The following is a 7,027-nucleotide window of genomic DNA, read 5'->3' as shown; positions in this document are numbered from 1 at the left end:
CATTGTCCTGTTGAAAAATAAATGATGGTCCAACTAAACGCAAACCGGATGGAATAGCATGCCGCTGCAAGATGCTGTGGTAGCCATGCTGGTTCAGTATGCCTTCAATTTTGAATAAATCCCCAACAGTGTCACCAGCAAAGCACCCCACACAATCACACCTCCTCCTCCATGCTTCACGGTGGGAACCAGGCATGTAGAGTCCATCAGTTCACCTTTTCTGCGTCGCACAAAGACACGGTGGTTGGAACCAAAGATCTCAAATTTGGACTCATCAGACCAAAGCACAGATTTCCACTGGTCTAATGTCCATTCCTTGTGTTCTTTAGCCCAAACAAGTCTCTTTTGCTTGTTGCCTGTCCTTAGCAGTGGTTTCCTAGCAGCTATTTTACCATGAAGGCCTGCTGCACAAAGTCTCCTCTTAACAGTTGTTGTAGAGATGTGTCTGCGGCTTGAACTCTGTGTGGCATTGACCTGGTCTCTAATCTGAGCTGCTGTTAACCTGCAATTTCTGAGGCTTGTGACTCGGATAAACTTATCCTCAGAAGCAGAGGTGACTCTTGTTCTTCCTTTCCTGGGGCGGTCCTCATGTGAGCCAGTTTCTTTGTAGCACTTGATGGTTTTTGCAACTGCACTTGGGGACACTTTCAAAGTTTGCCCAATTTTTCGGACTGACTGACCTTCATTTCTTAAAGTAATGATGGCCGCTCGTTTTTCTTTACTTAGCTGCTTTTTTATTGCCATAATACAAATTCTAACAGTCTATTCAGTAGGACTATCAGCTGGTAACCACCTGACTTCTGCACAACACAACTGATGGTCCCAACCCCATTTATAAGGCAAGAAATCCCACTTATTAAACCTGACAGGGCACACCTGTGAAGTGAAAACCATTTCCAGTGACTACCTCTTGAAACTCATCAAGAGAATGCCAAGAGTGTGCAAAGCAGTCATCAAAGCAAAAGGTGGTTACTTTGAAGAACCTAGAATATAAGACATATTTTCAGTTGTTTCACACTTTTTTGTTAAGTATATAATTCCACATGTGTTAATTCATAGTTTTGATGCCTTCAGTGTGAATGTACAATTTTCAAAGTCATGAAAATACAGAAAAATCTTTAAATGAGGTGTGTCCAAACTTTTGGTCTGTACTGTATATATATATATATATATATATATATATTTCTCTGTGGTATCTGTGCATCATGAATCGTGGTATGTGTTAAAGGGGCCCACTGAGACTCTTTCGCCCGGGGCCCACAAAAACCTGGAGCCGGCCCTGAGTTAGGGTTGTGCTAGGGTTAGGGTTGAGCTATGGGTAGGGTTGGGCTAGGGTTATGTTTGGGCTAGGGTTGTGCTAGGGTTAGGGTTGGGCTAGGGTTAGGGTTGGGGTTAGGGTTGGGCTAGGTTTAGGGTTGGGCTAGGGTTAGGGTTGGGATAGGGTTAGGGTTGGGCTAGGGTTAGGATTGGGCTAGAGTTAGGGTCAGGCTAGAGTTAGGGTTGGGCTAGGGTTGTGCTAAGGTTAGGGTTGGGCTAGGGTTAGGGTTGGGCTAGGGTTAGGGTTGGGCTATGGTTGGGCTAGGGTTGAGTTGGGTTGGGGTTGTATTAGGGTTGGGGTTAGGCTTGTGTTGGGGTTGGGATTTTTTCAGAAGTATAGAAAAAAAGATGATGACGATATGGCGACTAATGTTGAGCGCAAGTGCTCGCTACTTGAGTTTGCATCGGGTCTTCGGGTATGCCCCGAGTATAGCGGGTGCTCGAGTGACATGTTTGAGTCTCCACCCCAAATGTTTTGCAGCTGTTATACAGCCAAAAAAACTCGCAGGGATTGCCTGCCATGCACGAGCGATTCCCGCATGTTTTTTTTTGGGTGTCTAGTAACCGTGAAACATGCGGGCAGGGACCCGAGCATGTCTCTTGAGCACCCACGATACTTTGTGCATACCCGAGCACCCAATGCAAGCTCAAGTAGCGAGCACTTGCACTCAAGACTAATGACAACTTATTCAGTATGATGACCTAATGTTATCAAATTCTGTGTCGTACCTCTGGGTTCAAAATGCTCACTACCCCTTGATAAAATCCTTGAGGGGTCTAGTTTCCAAAATGGAGTCACTTGGGGGGGGGGGGGATTCCACTGTTTAGGCACATCAGGGACTCCCCAAACACAACATGGCGTCCGCTAATTATTCAAGCAAATTTTACATTCAAAAAGTCAAATGGTGCTCCTTCCCTTCCGAACCCAGCCGTGCGCCCAAACAGTGGTTTTCCCCCACATATGGGGCATCAGCTTACTCAGGAAAAATTGCACAATAAATTGCAGGGTGCAATTGTGGCACCCCAGGGGTCTGGTTTCCACAGTAATGTAATGTTATGTCTGAGAGCAGGTGGGAGGTCCTTTGGTCAGGGATCCTGTGCATGCCACACCTCCTGCCCAGTCTTGGGAGGGGAAGAACTTCCCCTATATAAACCTGGGGCTGAGGCAGGGTTAGGAGTTTCAGAGAGGAGAAGACAGGGAGCAGAGCTGCTCTATGGACTCTGCTCCACAGGCAGACCCTGTCCTGGGGCCTGAGCCTGGAGTAGAAGAAGAACAGAAGTAGAGACAGAGAAGCAGCATAGGAAGAAACAACAGGAGCTCTGTGGGAGCAGTGTTACAAAGAGTCAGGGGCTGGCAGCTGCAGAGCTCGCCCTGACTGAGAAGATTTCTTACCGGACCCGGAGTCCGAGGCTGTGGGGACTAACTCCTACCCAGCAGCAGAATCCGTCAGGCAGGGGATTTCAGGTCCTCTGGCCAAGAAGCCCGAAGGCACGGTCACACGCGTGGGACCAGCACCGCCATCGTGGAGCGGAAGCCATTAGAAGGCCCCGAGTCACCGGCCATACGGGTGAGCACCACACGGTACACTCAGGGACGTGGGCTACTTATATCCGCTTCTAGCAAGGTAGCCAGAAGAGTACAGTCAGTTTGGGAGGCCTACAACTCCGCCTGGCCAGGGGAGATCCCATCTGCTCAAGGACTGACCAGGCCCCGTTCACTAGCAAGTACTCCGGGAGGGTCTATCGTTGTTACCAGTAAAGACCCTGAATTACACCGCACCGTCTCTGAGTGGTTCCTGCTACCCCCATCATCCACATCTGCTGCCCTGAGGCCATACCCCTCCCGTTGGGGGTTATACCATCTACGCTGCTGTTAGAACCTTGCTGTTAGGTTTTTTTTCCTTTGCTGGTCACATGACCTTGTTGGCCTATTTAATCCTGCTCCGCCCTTCTGGCTTTGCTGGACTTCATTGTATATCTACTTTCTAGCTAGCCTGTGCTCTGTATCTATCTCTGTTAGTTTGCTTGGTCTACGGACCTCTATGTTCTATCTATTTTGTTTGTTCGTCTGTCTGCAACTATTTCTGTTAGGAGGTGTCCCATATTCCTTCCAGTCCTTAGTACTTGTAGGGATTCCCTCCCCACATCTATAGGTCTTCGTACAGACTAGATTAGGACTTTAGCAGGTCTGATCGCAGGATCAGGTTCCCTGTTACATCGTAGGGATTCAGCTGAGTCCTATAGTAGGGACAGATCTCCTCTCTTTCCTTAGCTTTGGTAGCAGAACATAACAGTAAGTCCAGCCTGCAAATTCTCTAAGGAAAGATTTTTTTTGTTCCATCATGGTGTCGGTTCAGGATTTGGCTAAACACCTGCAGGGACTCTCTCTGGAAGTGGCCGAGCTCCGTCAGCACGTGAGTAACTGTCCTGGAGCATATTTCTTGGAGCCTAAGGTATGTTTGCCGGATTTATTTTTTGGTGAACATCGAGAATTTTTTTCATTTAAAAATGCTTGCTTATTGTATTTTCGTTTGAGACCCAAGTCCTCTGGGGATGAATCCCAGCCCGTAGGGTTCATAATGTCACTTTTGCGCAAAGAGCCTCAGGAGTGGGCCTTTTCTTTGCAACCTAGTGATACATGCTTCAGATCAGTGGATAGTTTTTTTTCTGCTTTAGGACTATTATATGATGATCCTGACCGTGTGGCATCAGCTGAGACTGAGTTGAGACGTTTAAAGCAAGGATCAGGTAATGTGGAAAAATATTGTACTCATTTTCGTCGTTGGTCCACTCAAACAGGGTGGAACGATTCTGCTCTGAAAAGTCTATTTCTTGCTGGGCTCAGTGAAAGGGTTAAAGACCTGCTAATTGCTTATCCTACACCTGAGGATTTGCAACAGGCTATGCAATTAGCTATACGGGTGGATAGAAGACTGCGTGCTAGGGTTAATGAGAGCAAATCCTCTGCTATGTCAGTTTCTGGTTATGATAATGTGTGTACTAACAGTGGTGAACCGATGGAGATTGGATCGGTGGCACCGCGCTCTCAAGAAAAAGACCGTCGTTTTTCGGAAGGCTTGTGTTTCTATTGCGGAAAATCTGGTCATTTGATTAAAGGCTGTGAGCTTCGTATGAAGAAAGAAAAAAAAATGGTCAGTCACGCCCGTATTGCCTGTTTAAATTCCAAGGGTATATTTTTAGCTGCTTCCACGATTGCTCAGGAAAAATTAATGGAATTTCGGGTGTTTGTTGATTGCGGGTCTACACTAAATGTAATTGATGGGGGATTCGTGGAAAAACTCAATTTAAAACCTGAACCTTTATCATCCCCCATTGCTGTGGTTTCTGTGGATGGCTCCCCTTTGAAGAATATTACTCTCAAGGTCAGTGAATTTCCTCTCACTATTAATGGTGTTCACCATGAGAAATTGGATTTGGTAGTGTTGAATAACTTGCCGTCTCCAGTAATATTGGGTTTGCCCTGGTTAAAATTTCACAATCCTGTACTGGATTGGTCTACCAGTGAAATTAAATCCTGGAGCCATAAATGTTATGACAAGTGTTGTAACGGGCGTATTGCAGCTTTGGATAGGGGAGAATTGCCTGTTCCTATTCAGGATTTTTGGAGAGTTTTTTCTGAGAAAGAATCGCAGGTTTTGCCTCCCCATAGAGACTATGATTGTTCTATTGAATTTGTCCCTGGAGCGACTCTTCCTAAAAGTCGTTTATTTAACCTTACTATTCCTGAGAGGAAGGCTTTGGAGGAATACATACAGACAAGTTTGGCCACCGGTCACATTAGGCCCTCTAAGTCTCCTGTGGCGGTTGGATTTTTTTTTGTAAAAAAAATGGACGGCGGTTTACGTCCTTGTCTGGATTTTCGTGAGATTAACAAAATTACTGTACGCAATCCTTACCCACTGCCATTGATTCCTGATCTGTTTAACCAGTTATTGGGGGCCAAGTGGTTCTCTAAAATTGACCTTAAGGGGGCATACAATCTGTTGCGCATGAAGGAGGGTGATGAATGGAAGACTGCTTTTAACACTCCTGTGGGTCATTTTGAGAATCTGGTTATGCCTTTTGGTCTTACTAATGCTCCTGCATTTTTTCAGAATCTGATTAATGACATCCTTAGACCTTTGATCGGTAAAAATGTGGTTGTGTATTTGGATGACATTTTGATTTATTCGCCAGATCTGGAGTCTCATTGGCGGAGCGTGCGTGAGGTATTACAGTTATTAATGGACAATTCGCTTTTTGCTAAGCTGGAGAAATGTGAGTTCGCTGTACAGAGAATTAGTTTTTTGGGCTACATTATCTCCAGCAAAGGTTTTGAGATGGATCCGGTTAAGGTTCAGGCTGTGCAGGAATGGCCTAGGCCTATTGGTTTGAAATCGATACAGAGGTTTTTGGGTTTCGCCAATTACTATAGAAAATTCATAAAAAATTTTTCTAGTATTGTCAAACCTCTGACTGATCTCACCAGGAAAGGTGCTGATGCGGTTCAGTGGTCTTCTGAGGCCATTGAAGCTTTTGTGTATCTCAAGGAGAGGTTCACCTCTGCTCCCATCCTTATGCAGCCTGATGTTACTAGGCCGTTTTTGGTTGAGGTTGATGCTTCCTCTGTGGGGGTTGGCGCAGTATTTTCTCAGGATAACGGGGATGGATTACATCCCTGTGCCTTTTTTTCAAAAAAATTTTCGGAGACTGAATTGAATTACGATGTTGGTAATCGGGAATTATTGGCTATTAAACTCGCATTTGAACACTGGCGCCACTTCTTGGAAGGTGCGGAATTTCCCGTTCAGGTTCTTACAGATCATAAAAATCTGATATATCTTGATGCTGCCAAGCGCCTGAATGCCCGTCAGGCTAGGTGGGCACTGTTTTTCTCGCGGTTTAATTTCTCCGTTACTTACATCCCTGGTACTAAGAATGTTAAGGCGGATGCCTTGTCTCGCAGTTTTTCTCCCATAGTCGGTGCTGAGAAAGAGGAAAACATTTTACAAGAAGGTGTTGTGATAGCTGCTTTAGACTCCGTTTTGGAAGATGAGATTCTTAAAGCTCAGGAGAATGCCCCATCTAACACTCCTCATGGGAGGTTGTTTGTGCCTGGGACCTTTAGGAGAGATTTGTTTGTTGAGTGTCACGAATCTCGGTTGGCAGGTCATCCCGGAATCTCTGAGACCAAGAGACTGGTGGGTCGCAGTTTTTGGTGGCCTGGATGGCAGAAGGAAGTCATTAAGTGGGTGCGCCAATGTACTATATGTGCTAGATCTAAGTCCTCACATACTCCTGCTGCGGGGTTGCTTTGTCCTTTGGAGGTCCCCAGTGCTCCTTGGACACATTTGGCTATGGACTTTATAACTGACTTTCCCCCCTCTGAGGGTTTTACTGTCATCTGGGTGGTCGTGGACCGTTTTAGCAAGATGTGTCACTTGGTTCCCTTCGTCAAACTGCCCTGCGCTAAAACTCTCGCTAAGACCTTTGTCAAAGAAATTGTCAGACTTCATGGCGTTCCTACTGACATTGTTTCTGATAGGGGTCCTCAGTTCGTGGCTCGTTTTTGGCGTGCCTTTTGTGACAGGTTGGGAATTCATTTGTCGTTTTCGTCCGGATATCATCCTGAATCTAATGGCCAGACAGAAAGGAAAAACCAGGATGTTGAGCAGTTCTTGCGTTGTTTTGTGGCAGACAATCAAGAGGG

The sequence above is a fragment of the Phyllobates terribilis genome, unplaced genomic scaffold (assembly GCF_046119375.1).
Source record: "Phyllobates terribilis strain yellow unplaced genomic scaffold, ASM4611937v1 Scaffold_1__5_contigs__length_1240528914, whole genome shotgun sequence".
Lineage (NCBI taxonomy): Eukaryota > Metazoa > Chordata > Amphibia > Anura > Dendrobatidae > Phyllobates > Phyllobates terribilis.
This window is presented reverse-complemented; position numbering follows the sequence as displayed.